Here is a 23,166-nt window from a genome sequence, read left to right as displayed (position 1 = left end):
AATTAGATATTGTTAACTAAATGATAGGTAGCTGGACTTTGGAACAGCTGATTTCATTGTTGTCTATGCCCTAGGAAGGGAACAATATAAAAATTAATTTATCCCTTGTCCAGACACTGGTTGCAATCATTGCCTAGGATTTTCAAACTTTGAGGAAGGCTGACTAGCATATGGTGATTAACTGGCATGCTACAGATCTATTGAGAATGCTTCCAAGTATGTAGCTTCTCAAGGAATTCTACCCCAGCAGACACAGGGGAAGGCTGTCCTTGGGTATGGGAACAAGGAGAAGTTGGACTTAGGAGTTAACACTTCAGATGGCAATTGGAGGGGTAGCTTTCAAAGCCTCTCCTTTTTCTGAATCAAAAAGAAAAATGGTTGGTGGGAGGAAATGGCCCTATGCTGGTTGGCATACATAGGTTAAGAGAAAGAGGAGCTCTTGTTGCATCTGACTCAGTGGTTAACTTTTTATATGGATAATTGTTAGTGAAAACCCCCATGGGATGTCAGTAGCTATGACTTGATGCTGTGGACAGCCAGCCATCACAGATAGGGTCCTACAGGGCTTTGCTGTGGGATGAGGATGGCTCACCACCCTGTAACTGGCTCTTAAAAGGGAGCCACATGTAACAGCTGATCAAAGTAGCACCAAGAAGGGCTAATATTTATTTGTTAAAGAGAGAACTAAAATTTTCCTTGTCATTTGTAGACCACATTTTTAAAAAAGGCCTGCTGGATCTGAAAATATATTTTTTGGCTACTGGTTTTACTTATTATTAATGGGTATGATGGGAACTAAACTTGTTTCATTATTTTAAGTAATCAACTGGCCTATAATAAAGAGATATTACCAAGTAAGTATTATTCAATAAAGGAAAGGATTGTTTCTGTTAAAAACATGAGTCTGTATATCCATGATCTTGTATATATGTCTGGAGTTATGCGTCTTTCAAGACTCTCAGAATGGGTCAGTTCATTCTTCTCATTTGACTCATGAGTCTACTGAGACTTGATGGGGGTATCCAGAGAGGTATTAAATAATGTGGAAATTAAGCTGATTCATTTTCTTTCTTTCTTTCTTTCTTTCTTTCTTTCTTTCTTTCTTTCTTTCTTTCTTTCTTTCTTTCTTTCTCTTTTTTCAGACAGGGTCTCACACTGTAATTCATGCTGGAGTACAGTGGTGCAATCATGGCTCACTGCAGCCTCCACCTTCTGGGTTCAAGCAATCCTCCCACCTCAGCCTCCTGAGTAGCTGGACCACAGGTGTGCATTGCCACATCTGGCTAATTTTTAAAAAGTATTTTTGATAGAAGCAGTCTCACCATGTTGCCCAGGCTGGTCTCAAACTTCTGGCCTCAAGTGATCTTCTTGCTTTGGCCTCCCAAAGTGCTGGGATTACAGCTGTGAGCCACTGCACCCAACTTCATTCCTTTTCCCTAGAGGATTCTTTGCAGGGAGGATAAGTGAAGGAAGAATCTTGCTGTGAAGCAGAACCTCTATGAGGTCACACGATGATGGCTCTCTGCAGTATGAACAGAGAGAGAGAGACGAAAGGGCGATCACTGTCCATTCTCCCTCCCATTGCTCCTGAGACCTCTTCTTTGCAATCAGGGCTCCATGCTGCTGCCCTCTTTGTGCTGAGTCTCTGTGTGTGAGTGGATGAAGTGACTGAAGGCAGATCCAGGGAGCAGAAAAGAAGTCATGAAAGGGAGGACCAGAGAGTGTCTAGAAGGGCATCTTCTAGTCATTTGATGGCCTGTGTGTATTTGGATAGAATCCAGAGAACTATTAAAAGTGCTTCCCAAGAGAGCCAGATTGCCTGGGATCAGATTTCTTTTATGCCTCTTATTAGCCATGTAATCTCAACTCTTAGTTTTCCTATATGTATAATGGGATGTTGACAATACTCAACCTCACAGGGCTATTTTGAGTGTGAAATGAGATATTACTTGAAAGTGTTTAGAATAGTTCCAGGCACATAGTAAGGGTTCAACATAAGCTAGTTATTATGGGCTTTTATGAGATTAGCTGAGAAATTCAACTTCTATGACTTCCTAAGGTGGATGGTCAGTCATTCATTCAACAAATATTTGACGAGTATTACTGTGTGTCAGGTCTCATGCCAGATACTCACAAATGAATTACAAATGGCCTCTCTTTGAAGGAGCAAGAAGGACTGGTTGGTTGTTCATCCCAGGAACACTCCAGCAAGCTTGTCCAACTTGCCTTATTTTGTTGTTGTAGTTGTTGTTTTACTTTGTTTTGCTTTAGGCTTTTCACAGCCTGAAACCATGGTTTTTAGTTTCTGTCTCTAGAAGTAAGTGGAAATGGGGGATGAGAAAGGGCTTTACTGGCCCAATCAGAAAGAGAAACTAAGAACCCATGAGTGTATTCCCTCCCTTGGATACCCCTAAGGGGTAGACAATCAAAAAGAAAGAACAGCAAAAGAACAGTGTATTCAGCAGCCCAAATACACATGGAAACCTTTCATTTTTAAAGGGGGTCAAGCCATGGAGGTCGGAGCTTCTCTGGGGTCAGGTGTCATGATGGTCACACCAGCAGCAGCAGCCTGTGGGTGGGGAGGGGACAGAATGACCCCAGGCCTTTCTCTTTCCTGTAGTCTAGATGTGAGGGTTATGAAGAAATTTCCTAAAAGCAGCCTATTGAACTCAAGTTCCCCATCTCAGTCTCAGAGAAGTGGGAAATAGGGCCTCCTTTCACAGACTCCAAGGGCAGGAATTTTCCCATTTCTCATGCAACAAGCAGCCAGCTCCTTCAGGTCTCATAGAATTTTCAGCTACTGACTGATGCTGGTTTGGGATAAGAAAAACATCCTCTGCTGAGGTCTCATGGAGCCTGGGTCAGTGGCTCTGAACTGCTGTGCTCCTAGCTTGCTTTAGATTGTAATAATTAGAGAATCTCTACTTGGCAGAGCTGAGCTGGATCGTGGAGATAATTTCATTCAATCCTATCACTTTGCAAAGATAATCCTTTACAACTAGAGAAGACCAAGTTATCCTTATTCTCTGCCCAGTTCTGTTCCTTACTCAGCAAAAATCTCTTCTCTCTACTAATAGTTCATAGGTCTTTGTCCACCAAAAGTCCATAAGGATTCTGCCTGATTCATTTGCATATGACTCATATGCTAAGAACTTCGTACCAAAATGTTAAGTGTAACATATTTGAACTACAGTGTGATATTTCATCAAGAGTTGCCAAACTATAGCATGGAATATACAAAAATGTTCACTTCAAGTTATTAAAAAATTTGTCCTTTATTACTTAACGTAAAGTTGGAGTCCATTATAGGAATCATCACCATCATCACCATTGTACCCATCATCATCCTGGTGATCCCCACGGATCATCAGCAGCAGCATCTCTGTCATCATCATCATCATCATCATCATCATCACAACAGATAACATTGCTAGACCAGTGGTTCTTAAAGTGTGGTCCTACATCAAAAGCGTTAGCATTACTTGGAAAGTTGTTAGAAATGTAAAATCTTAGAGCCCATTGTAGACTCAATAAATCAGAAATTCTGGAGTCAGGCCCGGAAATTTTTGCTTTAACAAGCCCTCCAGGTGATTGTGAGTTGGAGAACCATTGTGCTAGACTGTGCCAAGGGCCTTTAACACCTTATCTCACTTATTCCACAGAATAACTCACAGTGATAAGTACCATTGTTGTCTTCATTTTAAGAAAACTGAGCCATAGTGAAGTTGAGTAACTTGCCTAAGGTTCCACAGCTTGTGGCATGAGGCTTAGCTAGAGCCTGTAATGCATTTACTTTGTTGCACATAATACTTTTTCTTCTTTTTAATTTAACTTTTATTTTATTTTCGAGACACAGTTTCGCTCTGTTGCCCAGGCTAGAGTACAGTGGCGTGACCTTGGCACACTACAACTTCTGCATCCTGGGTTCAAGCAATTCTAGTGCCTCAGCCACCCGAGTAGCTGCGATTACAGGTGTGCGCCACGACACCTGGATAATTTTTGTATTATTAGTAGAGACACGGTTTCACCATGTTGTCCAAGCTGGTCTCAAACTCCTGACCTTAAGTGATCTGCCTGCCTTGGCCTCCCAAAGTGCTGGGATTATAGGTGTGAGCCACGCGCCCAGCCTAAGTTAACTTTTAAGTTCAGGGATACATGGTGCAGGTTTGAGAACACAATATATTTCCAGTGAAGTCAATATCTATGTCTCTGCTTATCCTAACCAATTCTATGAACTACAAAAAAGAAATGAGTAGTAAATCCTTTAACAACCAATCCCTACCAATATCATGGAATTGCAATTTATTTTTACTTAGCTTCATCTTATGCAGTCTATAACCACAGGCTTGAGGTGGTGACATGCCTTCAAATCCTGCTTCATCTTCCCTTGAAGTAAAGCCAAAGATGATTTCCTGGGCAGAATGTGGCCAAAGAGGTCTGCAGCAGAGAGAACAGGAGTGGGCAGAGGGGGATAGGGCTGGGACCAGCTGCAAAATACTTCCTGAGTACAGAAAGAAGGGATGAAGGAGAAATGAGGCCAAAAGAGAAAATAAGTTAGTAAGCAGAGACCACTATTCGATGAAACAAATACTGTGATATCCATTGTACTGACAAACTAAAACCTGGGGAGGTTACATGACACATGCGATACCAGTAATTGGGAAACAGATGATCTGGGATTTGACATTGGTGTTTTGACTCTTAATCCAGTGCTTATTCTACTATAGCATAACTGGAGCAACTGAAGATAAAAACCAGCCATATGAGATTATGAAGAGACACATGTGGGAACATATACCCTTCTTGGAGTTCATAAAATTCCAGGAGTTTAACGAACCCACTGAAATTGAATGCAAAGTTATGATGTTGTGGTGTATGTGTTTATTTTAGACTTATATACACACGTGTATGTGTGTATTTGTGTGTATATATGTACACACAGGTATATACACATATGTAAATCTGTATTAGTGCTCTCCAGAGAAATAGAACCAAGAGGTTTTATATATATATATATATATATTTATTTTATTTTATTTTATTTTATTTTATTTTTTATTTTTTATTTTATTCTGAAACGGTCTCTGTCACCCAGGCTGGAGTTCAGTGGCCTGATCTCGGCCTACTGCAGCCTTGAACTTCCAGGCTCAAGCGACCCGCCTGTCTCAGCCTCCTGAGTAGTGCACCACCATGCCTGGCTAATTTTTAAATTTTTTCATAGAGATGAGGTCTCACTATGTTGCAGAGTGATAGATCTCATTAATATTGTCCAGTGGGCTTAAGCAATCCTCCTGCCTCAGCCTCCCAAAGTGTTGGAATTACAGGCATAAGCCACCACACCCAGCCTGTAATGAGATTGACAGTAAGGAATTGGCTTATGCAATTATGGAGGCTGAGAAATCTCATGGTCTGCCACCTGCAAGGTGAAAACCCAGGTTAGCTGATGTGTAGTTCTAGTCTGAGTCTGAAGGCCTGGCAATCAGCAGAACTGATGGTGAAAGCTCCAGTCCAAGTCCAAAGGCCTTAGAACTCGGTGAGCTGATGGTATGAGTTCCAGTCTAAGTGCTGCAGAAGACTGATGTTTTGGCTCATAAACAGTTAAGTGGAGAGAGTGAATTATCCCTTACTCCATTTTTGTTCTTTTCGGGCCTCTAATGGATTGGATGAGGCCCACTCACATTGGAGAGGGCAACTTGCTTTACTCAGAATACTGATTTTCATCCAGAAATATCCTCACAGACATTCCCAGAAATAATGTTTAACCAAATTATCTGGGCACCCTGTGGCCCAGTCAAGTTAATGCATAAAATGAACTATCTTTCTCTATGTAGTGGAGAGAGAGAGAGAGAGAGAAAGAAGAAAAAGAGAGAGAGAATGACTTTCCTATTTCCCATATGGGTTGTGGCAGATTGCATTATTCCAAAGATGGCTGCTTGCTCGCTCGCGCTCTCTCTCTCTCCTCTCTCTCTCCTCTCCTCTCCTCTCTCTCCTCCCCTCCCCTCCCTTCCCTCCCCTCCACCCACTTCCTCTCTCCCTCTCTCCCTCTCTGTCCCTTACAATCTAATCAGCAGTCTTCCTACTTAGAGGTGGGGTTTGTGTTCCTTTTTGCCTAATTTGGACAAGGGTTGATTAAAGCTCCAACCAGCAGATAATGGAGAAAAATGATATCCTGTGGCTTCCAAGGCTGGGTTATCAAAAGGATACAGCTCCTTTTCTCTGCCTACACACTTGTCCTTGGAAACCAGCCACAGTGCTGCTGGGAAGCTCAAATGAGCCTGTGTGGAGGAACGACAGGAGAGGGGCTGAGATCTCCCCAGTCGACAGCGAGCATCAACTGCCCCTGTGTGAGTGAGCGTTTGGATGGTCCCAGCCCCCGGCCTTCAAGCCTGAGACCCCAGGGATGGTGCAGCAGAATCAAGCCATCCTTGCTGTCCGACTTGGCCTCTGACCTATAGAATCTGAGAGCACAATGAATGGCTGTTTTATGCCACTGAGTTTTGGGGTGATTTATTACACAACCGTAATAACAGGATCACTACTTCCAATCTTTTTCCCACCCTGTTGTCCAGACGTTCTTTCTAAAATGTTACTGTGGCCCTTTCATGCCTCAGATCAAGGCTCTTCTGTGCATCCCTATTGGCCACAAGGTAAAGGTTTGTGAAAGGAAGCTCTCTGCCTATTTTCTCAGTCTTGGAACTTTGACTATATCTGGCTGCTACCACAAAACACCAATTCAGACCTATGGAGCTGCTTTGGGTTCCCTGAAGCCATTAGTTTCCCAAACCTGTGTCTGAGCAATAAAACACTTAGTCATGAAGCAGTTTTCACAGGTTTACAGCGAGAAAGGCTGAAAAAGTAGAAATTTTTATGGTAAGATTTTATTTTAGGTAAATCTATTAAGTTATGAGAATGGTTTCCACCCCCAACCTTCTTTTTTACTTCCTAAAATTTACATTTTTTTCTAATTTTTTTGGTGCTAAAAATGTCCTCTCCTTAATGAAGTAATGGGACTACCTTGTTTCCTGTCTCTGCTCCTGCTGTTTTTCTGTTAAAGTCCTTACTAGGCAAAATAAAAAGTTGGTCACTAAATGCTATTCCCTCAATTAAAAAAAAAAAATCCTGTACTTGAAATAAAAGCCTGGGAACCACTGACCCATGTAGTATAGTCTAAACCACTTAACATGGCATTAAATCCTTGATGCTGTATTAGTTAAATTCTGTTCTAATTGTATGATAATTGGGTCCACCCACAATGTGATTCCACACTATGCCCCTCAGGTAAGTGATGAATGTCTGAGAAAATTGGGTGCTTGGTGGAGCATTATTTCTTTGAGAAATATGTCTGAAGGCACAAACCATTGACTTAGGTTAATTTTTAAAACACTGCCTCCTTTGAAGTTAGGCATTGCTAGCTCATAAATAATTAATACAAACCATATAGCCACTCAGACATACATGTGTGCATACCTACATCACACGTCATCACTCCCACACTCATATTAACTTCATACACCCACACTGAAGTTAAAATGCCTGCACACCCAGACAAACATGGCAGCTGGAGAGATACAGAGTTCTGCAAGTGATCCAGCGAGGTGACTAAGCTAAGTTGTGCTTCCCAGTTCCCATCCATTCCCATGGGGATCCATCAGTCTCCACGTATCTGCTTTCAGGAGCTCTTTTCCCCAAAGTCCTTGAAATAAATTTGTAGCCTGATATTTGAGAATGGCCAGTCTGGGCTCTGCTTACATAACTCACCCATGCCCTTGACATTCCCCCTTGGATTTGTCCATGCACAGCTGATCCATCTCCTGGACCAGGACAAGGCTACAGCTCAGAGGCCCTCTGGTGGAGAAAGTATTTGTATTTTTTTTTCCTGGACTTGCAGCTATCTGGTCTTGCTTCAGTTAATCAGTTTCCTGCCACCTAGCTGGGATAATAGTTCATCTTGGGTTTGTTGACCTCTGTCTCTTCCAGTTGCCTGGTGTTTTGTGATTCAAAGGATGATAAATAAACAGGATTCATAATCATAGCATGCATGATTAGGAACACTTTCTGACCATTTCAATCCAGTTTGCATTTAGGTCTGGTTAGCCTGAGGGGCAGGCATGTTAATCTTTACACAATACAGATTACTGACTTCTCAAATTTTTCCTCCTTCAGATGACAAGCCCCAGCAGCCTGAAATTTGTCAATTTAAGATAGCACCCAAGGAGCACAACGAACCTACTTTAGGAAAAAAAATTAACTTGGAATAAATACATTACTTCTGTGCAGAGCAAGAACATAAAATTATACCCCAAGGACAGACACCACCTATAACCTACTGCACTCCTGCAATATCTTGGTGCCTCATTAGATTTATTAATGAGGCTGGCACATCACTCTACTCAGCCCTATTGTTTAATAGGATCGGTGGACACTGACCAGCACAGATGATAAATTTGAGAGAGGCTTTATCAGCATAAGGTTTGAGACTGGAGAAGCAGATGGAAATGTTTTCCCTTGATCTCATAATCCTTTCTGTGTGTTTCTTGTGATGACATTGTATTATTTGAAGTGCATAGGATCTATAGCACCCCCTTGGAAATGTCTAGGAATCTGGGGATGAGTCTGTGACCTCCATGGAAAATCTTAGGAATTCTATCCAGATGTGCAGGTTTCTCTGCTCTGCCCCATGCTTAACCATGGAACTGCAAAAACAGGAAAGCCTTAGAGGTGTTTATGATATCATAAGTTACTTGCATTTTTCAAGAGCATAATGGACTTCACATGCCTCTAACCCTAACTGGTATCTTTTATGGTGCTTAGCAGGTGCCTACGGAATGTTTATTAAATAGATGGACTTTGGACTGTTCTGGGGCTTTATGAGTTCCTTGCTATTAGTTGAGCAAAAGTAGTAGAGTATGTTTTATTCCAAGAAGGGGAACCTGGGTGGTCTCTGTGTGTGTGTGTGTGTGTGTGTGTGTGTTTTTCTAGTTGCTTTTCCCTATCACATTGCACTCATTACCTTCATCGGGGCTGTTAGGACAGATTCCTGACTATTCCCCCTCTCCATTGGAGGTCACTTCTCATCTTGCTTCCTTGATTTCCACAAGAGGAAGTTAACATTATCCTGAGTGTGACTGTCCTGTGGCATTTGGAGCCACTCTTAAAGTGCAACACTGGATTATTTCATCACAAGCATTTGCCAATGAGTATAATTTAGGGATCATGACCCCTCAGTCTCTTTTACAATGCCTCTGGAGAGAGATAACATTCAAGGAGGATTGCTTGCTTCGAGGACCTGTAATCTACCTCTTCTTCCAAGTATTCCAAATTAAAAAAAAAATAAGACAGGGAAATAGAGAGCTGAGTACTTGGACATTGTGCTGGTTCCCTTTAGATCTGCTTCCATGGAATGGTCCTTTGATAGAATATATTGAGGTTCTGATAAACAGATCTATTAAGTTATAGTTAAGTCCATTTTAATGATACTATTAAATGGTGTTTATTATAGCATACCTTGTATTCTTTATAAAGACTTCTGGGAGTCATTTTTATCTGGTTTCAGTGCCATAAAAGGTTAGCTAATTAGCAAAGAGTAGGACCTTTACCTTTATGAGCTTCATAAACTTTCATAACTGTTTAGTTTGTGTGTGTGTGTGTGTGTGTGTGTGTGTGTGTGTGTATGTATGTGGGCATGTGCATGTGCTTATTTCCAAAAATTTCCAAAGCAATGAAATGAAAGAGATTTTCCCTGAAAGAGGAACTATTATTCATCCTTGAAGGCCTATCCTAGCTATATGGCCTTGAGACTTTCTCAGTGGCTGCTAGGGAGGTAGAAACTTCTGCTTCTAGGCCCCCAGACCACTCTGTTCTTTAAAGTCATCAGTTGCAATGTGCTTGGATTTGTGTGGCCATGGCTGTCAGCCCCACTCACCTGGGAGCTTGTAAAAGATAAGACAAGGCCTTCTGGGTAGCCCCCAGAACCTCAGACACAGGAAGGTGCATTGTCACTTAGACATTTTACCTCAGCCTCTTGATCTTCACTGACTTGTGGACTCTCAAGTATGCTTTGTCTATGTGTAATTTTATAATAGAGCGTTGGAAGAGAGACTGGCATTTTTGGATAAATTCATCTCTTAGTGAAGACCTTGTATGTAGTTCTATTTATTCTTTCTAGTGAAATTGTGTGTGTGTGTGTGGTGTGTGTGTGTGTGTGCATGCGTGCTTGAGAAAGAGAGAGAGAGAGAGAGAATTTGATTTATTGATCAAGACATGCCTCAGTTACTGAATGGGAAGAGGACCAAGAGTCTTTGGACTTATAAGTTAGATTTGGCCCACACATTTACAATGCTTCTGCTTCAAGAACAAGGTGCTCTTTTATATTCTTTTCTTAATGAATCTGTGACCAGGTCATTCTCATTTTTGGATTTTAGAACAGGTCTATTAGAGATAAAAACTGCACCCCTGAGGTTTGCTTTCTAAAACACAGCTGTTTCAGATTTTTTTTTTTTTTTTTGCTGATTTGGTTTTAATTCTGTCCTTTCTTTGACCACATCCTTTTTCCTTTCTAGGAGCAATACAAAGTTCAGACACGTTCTGAGGTTGAGTTTTGGTGACTTTAGCAGAAAGTCAGAAGAAAGCTGACAATTTCCTTTTTTTCAGTGATGTGCTTGGTTTCCAGGCCTTCCTCTGGACCCATGATGCACTGCCATGGAGTGGAACTTTAACGCCCCTAGATTGTGGAAGCTCATCCAGCTTTCAACAGTATCACCAAGAGGCGATGAAAAGCAATCAGAATCTCATGCCAAGAGAATCTTCATTCAGTTGTGGTCTGCTTTGTACTGCTTGAGCATTTGGGGTTTGAAAAATTAAGGAAAAGAATAGTGGGAAGCCCCAAGATGAAAATACTGATTTTCTTGCCAGTGTTTTAAAAGGAGCTCAAGACTTAAATTTGAGTTGAAAATTTTTTATAGCAAATGTGACTTTAGAGCTTCTAAGAAGAAAACAAGTCATCTTGGTTATGCCCGTTGTTGAAAGTCTGCACAATTATGTTATGGACATGTTTGTATCTCTTCAAAATTCATATGTTGAATCCCTAACTCAATGTGACTATATTTGGAGATAGGGACTTAATGAAATAATGAAAGTTAAATGAGGTCATAAGAATGGGGCCCTGATTCAATAGGATTAGTGTCCTTTTAAGAAGAGAAAAAAGAGCTCTCCACCCTGTCATCCTCCTTCCACCTCCCATGCAGAGCATGCACAACAGAAGAGATCATGGGAGCACAGAGAGAGAGGGTGGCTGTCTACTTGTCAAGAAAATGTCTCAGAACTCATCATTTTTTATGGCTGCATAGTATTCCATGGTGTATATGTGCCACATTTTCTTAATCCAGTCTATCATTGTTGGACATTTGGGTTGGTTCCTCACTTTTGTTGAATTTAATAAATTTGAATTTTAAAATCTAAAAAAAGAAAAGAGGTCTCAGAATGCAACCCACATTGCTGCCATTTTGATACTGGACTTCTAGCATCTAGCAATGTGAGAAATACATTTCTGTTGCTTAAGCCATCCAGTCTGTAGTATTTACAGTAGCCCATGCTGACTAATACATTAATCTTAGTTAGAGAATCTGCTATTTATAGGGCAATAAAATGTGTCCAGGCTTGGTAATTAATTAGAGAGACGAGGGTTAAAGTCTTGTCTCTGCCATTTGTTTCCTTGCTTCTGAGATTGTATTCCATCATATGTAAAATGGAGATTTTAATAAGACCTTCAGTGTAAAGATTAAATGAGATAATAGATGAAAATGCAAATATAAACGAGGGACTAGCATAGTTGATAATCTGACCAATACCATTTATCAAATATCTGCCTGAGCATAGTAGTGCCATCAGGTTTATTTTGATGTGGCCACCTCCCAAACCCTCATCCCCACCTAGAATTGGAAGCAGGAGAATTGAAATGGGAAATATCTTTCTGATTACCCTTTTCCTCACAAATTTTAACCAAAAGGATTTTCAAAAATTTCCCCTAAATTGTTAATGGTACTACCTTAGGGCAACATGCTTTATGGTCTAGCTGGGTTATTATGAAAAATAGATTTAATTTTTAAGGTCCCTGGAGAAAGGAGATGGGACTCTCAAACAGAATAAGAGAACTTTGAAGAGACTTAACAAAGGGACTAGTTCCAAAAGTATGGTGTGGATTTAAGGAAATAACAAGAGATAGTGCAGTATCCTGAAGTATCCAGTGAGGAGCTGTTACCACCCTGGGTCTAAAGGGTCAAGGGGAGGGACCAGCCACTAGAAGTAGATAGGATAACTGTACGAATAGGGAGGTTTAACTTGGGCTATGACTAGTAGTAGAAGAACACAACCAACTTAGGGGCACCCTAGCCATGAGGGAGCTGAGGAAACAAATACTCAACTTCACTCTTCTGTCTTCTGATCTCTTCCTGTCCTCTCATTAGCTGAACCCAACCAGAAACCATGGACACTCTGGTTCATACACTGGTTGATGGACGCCATATGTGTTAGTCCCCTGGGGGATACCCAGCAAACTGGAGACAATGGACAGTCTCTACTGAAATTGGGAGGTTAATGGAAGCTATCCAGGACACGAATCTTCTCAATACTTCTCAACTTCTCAGTATATATATATATAGAGAGAGCTCTATATTTGATTCCTCCATATTTGTTTCTTGATATGTTAAAGGAATATAGAACTATAGTCAATGATAATTGTACATTTAAAAATAACAGAGTGTGATTGGATTGTCTGTAACACAAAGGATACTTGACGGGATGGATACCCCATTCTTAATGATGTGATTATTACATATTGCATGCCTGTATCAGAACATCTCATGTACCCCATAAATATATACACCTGATGTGAACCCACAAAAATTAAAAATTACAAAAATTACAAAATAAAAGAATGTAGAACATTTTCTTTGTTTCCCCCAAACAATTCTCAAGTTTAATATTTACCCTGGAGTGATACATTTCTACTTTGGAGCAGAAGGCTGCAAGGACACGTGATTTAAGAGAAGAATGTACAGACACAGTGTTTGAGAAATACTTTCTGCATTGCACTGACTTGTCCTGTTGATTCATCCATGGCTCTGGGTCCTTTAATCATAGTTCTCTGGGGCCATCCATATGGCCATATCTCTTTGTCACTGGAGACAAAAACCTATTTGGGCACAATCTCCCCCTCCTTTTTAAACTTTTTTTTTTTTTTTTTTGAGATGGAGTCTCACACTGTCACCCAGGCTGGAGTACAGTGGTGCGATCTTGGCTCACTACAAGCTCCGCCTCCCAGGTTCACGCCATTCTCCTGCCTCAGCCTCCCGAGTAGCTGGGACTATAGGCACCTGCCACCACGCCTGGCTAATTTTTTGTATTTCTTAGTAGAGACGGAGTTTCACCATGTTAGCCAGGATGGTCTCGATCTCCTGACCTCGTGATCCGCCCGCCTTGGCCTCCCAAAGTGCTGGGATTACAGGTGTGAGCCACCACGCCCAGCCCCTTTTTAAACTTTTAAAGTTTCAGATAATTATATATTTACATGCAGTCGTGAGAAATAATATAGGAAGATCCCATGCATTCTTTGCCCAGTTTCCTCAATGATAGCATATTGTCCAACTACAGTATTGACAAAGGTACAATCCATTTATCTTATTCATTTTTTTAGTTGTACTTGTATATATATGTACTTAGTTCTGTATGATTTTATCACCTGTGTAGGTTTGCGTGTCTATCATCATAGAATACAGAATAGTTCAATCACTACAATGATTTCTTTTTAGTTATTTTGAAATGTACAATTAAGTTATTGACTATAGTCACCCTGTTGTGCAATCATGTATGTCTTATTCATTCTTTTTAACATTTTTGTAACCATTAACCTTTTCCCCTTCTCCCCCTACCCCCCACTTCCCTTCCCAGCCTCTGGTAACCATTCTTCTACTCTCCATGCCCACGAATAACTGTTTTGATTTTTAGATCCCACAAATAAGTGAGAACATGTGATGTTTGTCTTTCTGTTAAATGAAATAATCCAGGTACCACAATGATCTTTCTTTTTGTGGGGGTGGGGGGTGGAGTTTCACTCTGTCACCCAACCTGGAGTGCAGTGCCCCGTTCTCGGCTCACCGCAACCTCCGCCTGCTGGGTTCAAGTGATTTTCCAGCCTTAGCCTCCTGAGTAGCTGGGATTATAGGTGCCTGCCACCAGGCCTGACTAATTTTTGTATTTTTAGTAAAGACCGGATTTTGCCATGTTGGCCAGGCTGGTTTTGAACTCCTGACCTCAGGTGATCTGCCTGTCTCAGCCTCCCAAATAGCTGGGATTACAGGTGTGAGCCACCACACCCGGCCACCACAATGATCTTGATGTCCTTCTATCACATCTGTTTCTTTCCTAACCCACCCCATTTTTCATCCTTAACCCCTGGCAACCACCACTATTTCTATAATTTTGTCATTTCTAGAATGATACATGAATAGAATTATATCGTATGTAACCATTAGGATTGGCATTATTTCACTCAGCATGATTCTCTGGAAATTCATCCAAATTATTGTCTCTATCAACAGTTCATTCCTTTTTAGCTGAGTATTATTCCATGGTGTGGATGTACCACTGTTTAACCATTCACCCATTGAAGGCCATCTGGGTTCTTTCCAGCTTTTTGCTATTATGAAGAAAGCTGTTATGAATATTCATGTACAGGTTTTTATAGAAACATAAATTTCAATTTTTCTGAGATAAATATTTAAGAGCACAATTGATGGGATGTATGGTAATTTTATGTTTGGATATATAAGTAACTGTCAAATTATTTTCCAGAGTTACTGTGTCATTTTACATCCCTAACAGCAGTGTATGAATGATCTAGTGTCTTTGCATCCTTTCCAAAGATCAAAGACAAGCATTTGGTCTTGTATCAAGTTTTTGAATTTTTTTTTTTTTACTCATTCTGATAGGTATGCAGTAATATATCACTGTAGTTTTAGTTTGCATTTCCATAATGGCTAATAAAGTTGCATATCTTTAATTGTGCTTATATATCATTTGTATACCCTCTTCAGTGAAATGTCTGTTCATGTCTTTTGCCAATTTTTGAACTGAGTGTTGTTTTTTACTCTTTTGATAACCCTTTGTATATTCTAGATACTAATCCTTTGTCAGAGACGTGATTTGCAAATACATTCTCTCAGTCTGTACCTTGTTTTCCTCTCAACAGAATATTTCACAGAGCAAAAGTTTTTAATTTTGATGAGGTCCAATTTATTATTTTCTTTTCTGGATCATGCTTTTGGTGTCAAACCTAAGAACTCTACCTAAGAACACTTTCCCTAACCATAAATGCTTTAAAAGTTTTTCCATTTTCCCCCCAAAAGCTTTATACTTTTATGTTTTACATTTATGTTTGTGAACAATTTTGAGTTAATTTTTAGGTAAGGTATGAGGTTCAGGTTGATGATCATTTTCGTTTGCCTACTAATATCCAACTGCTTCAGTATAATTAGTTTAAAGGCTATCCTTTATTTAATTGCTTTTACACCTTTGTCAAAAATTAATTGAGTACATTCATGTGGGTCTATTTCTGGGTTTTCTGTTCTTTCCCATTGGTCAGAATAAATTACTATAGCTATACAGTAAACTTTAATATTGGTAGAATAATAAAATGAAATGAAACAATTTATTTTCTTTGTTCAAGATTGTTTTAGCTATTATAGGGCTTGTGCCCTTCCATATAAATTTTAGGATAAGCTTGGCTTACTATATACACACACATGCACCCCTTATGAGTACAGGCATATCCTGTTTTATTGTAGTTTGATTTATTGTGCTTTACAGATATTGTGTTTTCTACAGATTGAAGGTTTGTGACAACGTTGTGTCAAGTAAGTCACTTAGCAACATTTTTCCAACAGTTTATGCTCATTTAATTAGTATTTTTAACAATAAAGCATCCTTAAAAATTAATGCATAATATGTGTACACATTTTGGGGGTACATGTAATATTTTGATACACGAATATAATATTTGGAATATTCATCTCCTTAAACATATATCTTTTCTTTATATTGAAAACATTCCAGTTCTTTTCTTCTAGCTAATTTGAATGGTACAACACATTTTCTGAACTATAGTCACTGTCCTGTACTATTGAACACCAAATCTTATTTCTTCTATCTAACTGTATTTCTGTACCTATTAACCATCCTCTCTTCATCCTCTCTCTTTGCTACCCTTCCCAGCTGAAAGTGTTTTTTCACTAAGGTGAGTACATTGTTTTTAAGATATAATGCTATTAAGCACTTAATAGATTGTAGTGTAAACATAACTTTTATATGCACTAGGAAGCTAAAAAATTCATCTAACTTGATTCATTGTGATACTCACTTTATCACAGTGGTCTAGGCCTGAATCAGTAATATCTCCAGCATATGCCTGTATTTTGATAAGAATTACATTAAGCCAGCAGATCAATTTGGGGACAGTTGATGTTTTTACTATGTAGTGTTTTCTAATCCATGGACATAAGTATGTTTCCCTGCTTATTTAGGTCTTACTTGATTTCCTTCATCATCATTTGCTAACTTCAGCATGTCTTGTTAAGTTTATACCTGAATATTTAATTGCTTTGGAGTTTTTTATTTCAATTTCCACATATTCATTGTCAGCTTTATTGAGAAATAAGACTGATTTTTGTGTGTTGATCCCTTATCTTGTGATCTTGCTGAACTCATTTATTAATTGTAGATTTTTTTTTTGTAAATTCCTTGGGATTTTCTAGATTTTAAAAAATGTTATCTGTAAATAGAGACATTTTTATTTTTTCTTTCTCCAATCTGTATTCCTTTATTTCTTTCTCTTGCTTTATTGCAGTGGTTAGAACTTCCAGCACTGTGTTGAGTAAGAATGATGAGAGTGGACATACTTGCCTTGTTCCTGATCTGAGGGAAAAAAGCATTTAATGTTTTACTGTTGAGCATGATGTGATCTGTAGAATTTTCTGTGGATTCTTTTTCTCAAGTAGAGGTCATTCTGTTCAATTCCTAGCTTGCTGAGAGATTTTCTTTTACACGGGTATTAAGTGTTATCAAGTGTCTTTTCTATATCAGTTGATATGACCATCTACCTTTTCTCCTTTAGACTGTTGCTGATATTGTAAATTATATTGATGGCTTTTGGAATGCTGAACCAATCCTGTATATCTAGAATACATCTCACTTGATTATAGTGTATAACTATTTTTATAGATTGTTGGATTTGGTTTACTAATATTTTATTGACGATGTTGGCATCTTCATGACAGATACTAGTTTTCCCTTTGTACTGACCTTGTCTGATTTTGATATCAAGATAATATTGGCCTCAAAATGTATTGGAGACGATTCCCTCCTCTTTCATTTTCTGGAAGAGATTATGTAAAAGTGGTGTCAATTCTTCTTTAAATTTTTGATAAATTTCCCTAGTGACACCATCAGGGCCTGGGGATTTTTTTAGAACATTTTAATTACAATATCAATTACTTTAATGGTTATCTACTCTTGCAGATTATGTATCTATTCTTGGTTAAGTTTTGGCAGTTGGAGAAATTGGTCTGTTTCTTCTTAGTTAAAGTTATGAACATAAAGTTGTTCTTAGTATTCTGTTATTAAGTTTCGAGAGCTTTCTTAAACCATCCTTTAAGGGTGAGACTGTTGGTAACAGATTCTTTCAATGTTTTTTCATCTAAGAATGTCTTTTTTCCCCCTCTTATTCCTGAAGGTAGTTTCACTGGATATCAGATTCACAGTTGATAGTTCTTTTCTTCAACATTAAAAAATGTTGTGACACTTTCCTCTGACCTCCATGGTTTCACATGAGAAACCTGCCGTTATTTGAGTTGGTGTTCTCTTATACGTAATGCATAATTTCTTTCTGATTGCTTTTAAGATTTGTTCTTTGAACTTATTTTTCAGAAGTTTAACCATCATGTGTCTTGCCTTGAATTTCTTTGGGCTTATCCTAATTGAGGTTAGCTCAACTTCTTGAATGTTTATGGCTTTCACCCAGTTTGAGAAGTTTTTAGCTCTTATTTCTCTAAATACTTTTTCAGCTCCATATTCTCTCTCCTTTCCTTCTACAACCCTGATGATATAAATGTTAAATCTTTTGTTATTGCTCCATAGGTCTCTGAGTATCCGTTCATTTTTTCTCTATTTTCTCCTTTTTGTTCAAATTGAGTAAGTTCTATTTATATCTTCAAGTTTACTGATTCTATCTCTTTCATATCCACTTAATATTTATGACTCTAGATATTCAGAGTGAGGTGTGGCGCACTTTGGTAGTGCAGGAGCTGAAGAATTGAAGTGGCCAAATTCACTGTCTTTCAATTCCAGAGAAAATATCAATGGAGGAAGAGATTCTCCTACCTCCCTGGATACATAACACCTTTAGGATGTCAACAGACATTTTAAAAGCTGTTGGTGTCAGAGAGACTTATCCAGGAAGTGATAAAGGTGGCTTGTGAGATCTGGAAGCTGAATATTGTTAATGAAGGATAAAGTTCTATATGGAAACATACTTCCAAACACATTACTCATCTATTTATGTTCTCTTTGCTTGATAATTTGGAGCTTCGGTCATGTTTTTAGGGTGAATACTATTTACACTTTATTTCCCATTGCTGCCATGGTTCTATTTTCAGGGCAAAGAAATTCCATAATTGGGATTACAGAAGAAGAACCAGCAGCCACTGGGAAAACCAGAATGTTCTTCACATCAATAAATGAGTTAATATTTGCATGAGTGAGTTATATGGTTTGGCACTGGGTCCCCAGGCAAATCTCATCTTGAATTGTAATCTCCATATGTCAGAGGAGAGGCCTGGTGGGAGGTGGCTGGATCATGGGAGGGGATTTCCCCCTTGCTGTTCTCTTGATAGTGAGTTCTTATGAGATCTAACAGTTTAAAAGTGTAGCACTTCCCCCTTTGTGCTCTCTTACCTGCCACCATGTAAGACGTGCCTCGCTTCTCCTTCACCTTCTGCCATAATTGTAAGTTTCCTGAGGCCTCCTCTCCAGCCATGCAGAACTGTGAGTCAATTAAAACTCTTTTCTTTGTAAATCACCCAGTCTCAGGTATGTCTTTATAGTAGTATGAGAATGGACTAGTATAGTGGGCTAAGAGTGGCATAGAACACCTGGATGTTTTGGGCATGTTTCTGAAGATATTTGATAGAGGGAATGGAAGGTGGATTTGATCAATCACTTGGGGCTTGGCAGATCATATATGTATTTATTTTAAATATACTGTACATGAAACTTCTCTGACCAGAAAGACATGTGCCGTCATTGAAGGTATTATGTGAGAACATGAGCTGTTAAGTTGAAATGGAAAATACAACATTTGAGCTTGCTTACTTTAAACAATTGAGAAAAGAATATAGACTAATGTTGATATTTCAAACATTACAGAAGTGTGTGAAATTAAAAAAATAAACTTATCTTCTATTCACAGTTCCCATGTTGCTAATCTACTGTTATATAACCCTCTGTGGATCTTTTTTCAGCCTGTTAATTTTATGTGATCCCAGTATGGATTAGCATTTAAGTTCATGATGGTTCAAGACTTATCTGCTCTACAATTCCCAAAGCTACCTTCGCTACTTATCCAGATAGAAAGAAATACATTATTACGCTTTATAGGTGTATTAGTCTGTTCACATGCTGCTGATAAACGCATACCTGAGACTGGATATTTATACAGAAAAAGAGGTTTAATGGACTCACAGGTCCACGTGGCTGGGGAGGGCTCACAATCATGGCAGAAGGCAAAAGTCATGTCTTACATGGCAGCAGACAAGAGAGAAAGAGACAACCAAGCAAAGGAGATTTCCCCTTATAAAACCATCAGATCTCCTGAGACTTATTTACTACCCGGAGAACAGCATGGGGGAAATCACTCTGCCATGATTCAATTATCTTCCACTTGGTCCCTCCCACAACGTGTGGGAATTATGGGAGCTAAAATTCAGTATGAGATTTGGGTAGGGACACAGAGCCAAACCATATCAATACACAAGTATATAGCAGGGAAAAAACAGAACTCCTATAAACATAGACACAAAGAAATGCATAGCTCTATGTCACAAACAAATAATACCTGAAAATGGAAACAGAACACTCACAAAGATATTGTGATATCAGATTATTATCTGAATATTCTAATCTTTAGGTCAGAGCTCTTTATCCCAGAAATCTTAGTGTTGAGAATTTATCATAAGAAAACAATATTGTTTTTTTTTTTGAGATGGAGTCTCTCTGGCTTTGTTGCCCAGGCTGGAGTGCAGTGGCATGGTCTCCGTTCACTGCAAGCTCCGCCTCCTGGGTTCACACCATTCCCCTGCCTCAGCCTCCCCAGTAGCTGGGACTATAGGTGCCCGCCACCACGCCCAGCTAATTTTTTTTTGTATTTTTTTTAGTAGAGATGGGGTTTCACCATGTTACCCAGGATGGTCTCGATCTCCTGACCTTGTGATCCACCTGCCTCGGCCTCCCAAAGTGCTGGGATTACAGGCGTGAGCCACTGTGCCTGGCCAGAAAACAATCTTAAAGTAGAAAACACAACTTCATGCCTCAAGAAATTTATTGCAGATTATTAATAATAGCAGAGGGCAAGCTGTATCATAAATGTACAGAAGTTGAATGCTTATGTTGAGTGTGTTGTATTCATTTAATGATGTACTAGCAAATGATCTTAAGAGCATGCCTTACTCCATTTACGCTTCTATAACAGAATACTACAGACTGAGAAATTTATAAAGAACAGAAATTTATTTTACCACAGTTCTGGAGGCTGGGAAGTCCGTGATCAAGGCACTAGCAGATTTGGTTGTCTGGTGAGGGCTGCTCTCTGCTTCCAATATGGCACCTTATTGCTGCATCCTTCAGAGGGGAGAAACATTGTGTCCTCACATGGCGAAATGCAGAAGGGCAAGCAGGATAAACTCCCTCAATTGAGCCCTCTCATAAGGGCATCTAATCCCATTCACTAGGGAGGAGCCCTAATGGCCAATAACCTCTTATAGCCCCCACCTGTTAACAGAAGCACATTAGGCACACCTGAATTTTGGAAGAGACATTCAAACCACAGCAGAGCACAAAATCAGATAGACCTGGGCTCAAATTCTGACTCCTGTACGTACCTGGGTAAGTTATAAATTTCTTAAGCATATTTCCTTTTGTATTATATAAAATAGGGCTAATTATTCCTGCTTCACAAAGTTATTGTAAATAACTAATGAAATATACATATAAAGCAGATAGTACAATGTCTGGAAGAGAGGACACATTTGGAATAGGTGTTTGCAAACTACAGCTTTTGTCCTGCTACTTCTTTTATAAATAAAGCTTTATTGAAACACAACCATACCCATTTGATACCAATTGTCTGTGGTTGCTTTTATGCTACAATAACAGAGTTGGGTATTTCTTACAGAGACAGCATGATCTGCAAAGCCTAAAACATCTATCAAATAGCTCCTTAAGAAAGTTTGCCAACTTCTGATTTAGTTCATAGTAATGATTTCACAACTATAAAAGGTGTTTTGTAAACAATAGCAAAATAAAAAATAAAAACTAGGTTATATGCTTAATGGAAAAAATAACCTAAATCTATACTCATATTTGATAGTTAAAACTATGTTGACTTTATAACTGCTTATACAGCACTTGAAAAGAAAGAAAACTGATTCATTAGATTTAAGGAATTTTAAGAGACATTCCTTTTCCAAATTTATTGTTTTTAAAAAAGTAGTAGTGCAATAACAATTATCATTGAAAAATCATGTCACCTCTTAAAGAGTTCAGGAATTCAAGTCCTCTCTGGGTGTGGGCATGAGTGTCTCTAGGGAAATATAGGCAATTTCAATTAGAAATTCTCTGGCCTGTGTGGTTGTTCTCAAAGTTCAGGTGTCTACTGATCAGAGGGTAAAATGAAGTTCCTTCTTTACTCCCTTTCCAGCTCCTTCAGCCAGAGCCAAAGTATTTCTGGCTATAGGGCTTAGGCTTATTAGAAATGCAAAATAAGTATCTAATAGTAGACTTTTTAATAGAGCTGTTCTTAGCGGTCAAAAGCAAATTTATATTAGCACATTGATTAGTTGCTGAAGACTTGCAAAGCTTCTATTTCTGATGGGATTAGGACTGACTATAGTTAATGTTTTTTTTTTTCTGTTGTGTTGCATATTCCTTGTTTCCTGCTCTGTGTGTATGTGTGTGTGTGTGCATATATATGTATATGTATATATGTAATAGTTCACACTTACATATAATACACATTGTATATATGGTATATATACATTTTTAAAGGGATTTTTAAGGCATTTTTATGGTTAGGCTAATTCTCTTTCCTCTTGAATTTTTTTCATAGCATGTTTTATATAAAGGTAAAACATCTAATTGACTTAATGGCAAGTTTATCTTTTTTTTTTTTTTTTTTTTTTTTTGACACAGAGGCTGGAGTGCAGTGGTGCGATCTTGGATCTTCGCTCACTGCAACCTCCATCTCCTGGGTTCAAGTGATTCTCCCATGTCAGCCTCCCGAGTAGCTGGGACTACAGGTGCAGGCCACCATGTCCAGCTAATTTTTGAATTTTTGTATTTTTAGTAGAGACAGGGTTTCATTATGTTGGTCAGGCTGGTCTTGAGCTCCTGATCTCAAGTAATCTGCCTGCCTCAGCCTCCCAAAGTGCTGGGATTATAGGCGTGAGCCACTGTGCCAAGTTTATCTCTTAAACCCATTTTCTTTTTGTCCTCATTACCATGGCTCAGTTTTAGGTGTAACTTTTGATCTTTTCTGCCTAGACTATCCCCTTTGCATCCATCAGAGTGTTCTTTATTTAAAAAGTCCATTATTTCTTTAAGTATATTTTATGCTGCTTTTTCTCTCTCCTGTCCCTCTTGAAATCCAATTACACATATGTTGGACTATTTCATATTGTCCTGTAGGTCACTGAAACTCTGACACATTTTTCGTTTAAAAAAGTAATTTCAACTTTCATTTTAGATCCAAGGGGTACATGTGTAGATTTGTTACATGGGTATATTGCATACTGCTGAGGTTTGGGGTAAAAATGATGTCATCACTTAGGTACTGAGCATACCCAA

The sequence above is a fragment of the Nomascus leucogenys genome, chromosome 13 (assembly GCF_006542625.1).
Source record: "Nomascus leucogenys isolate Asia chromosome 13, Asia_NLE_v1, whole genome shotgun sequence".
NCBI lineage: Eukaryota > Metazoa > Chordata > Mammalia > Primates > Hylobatidae > Nomascus > Nomascus leucogenys.
The sequence above is the reverse complement of the archived record's forward strand: the minus strand, read 5'-3'. Positions refer to the sequence as shown.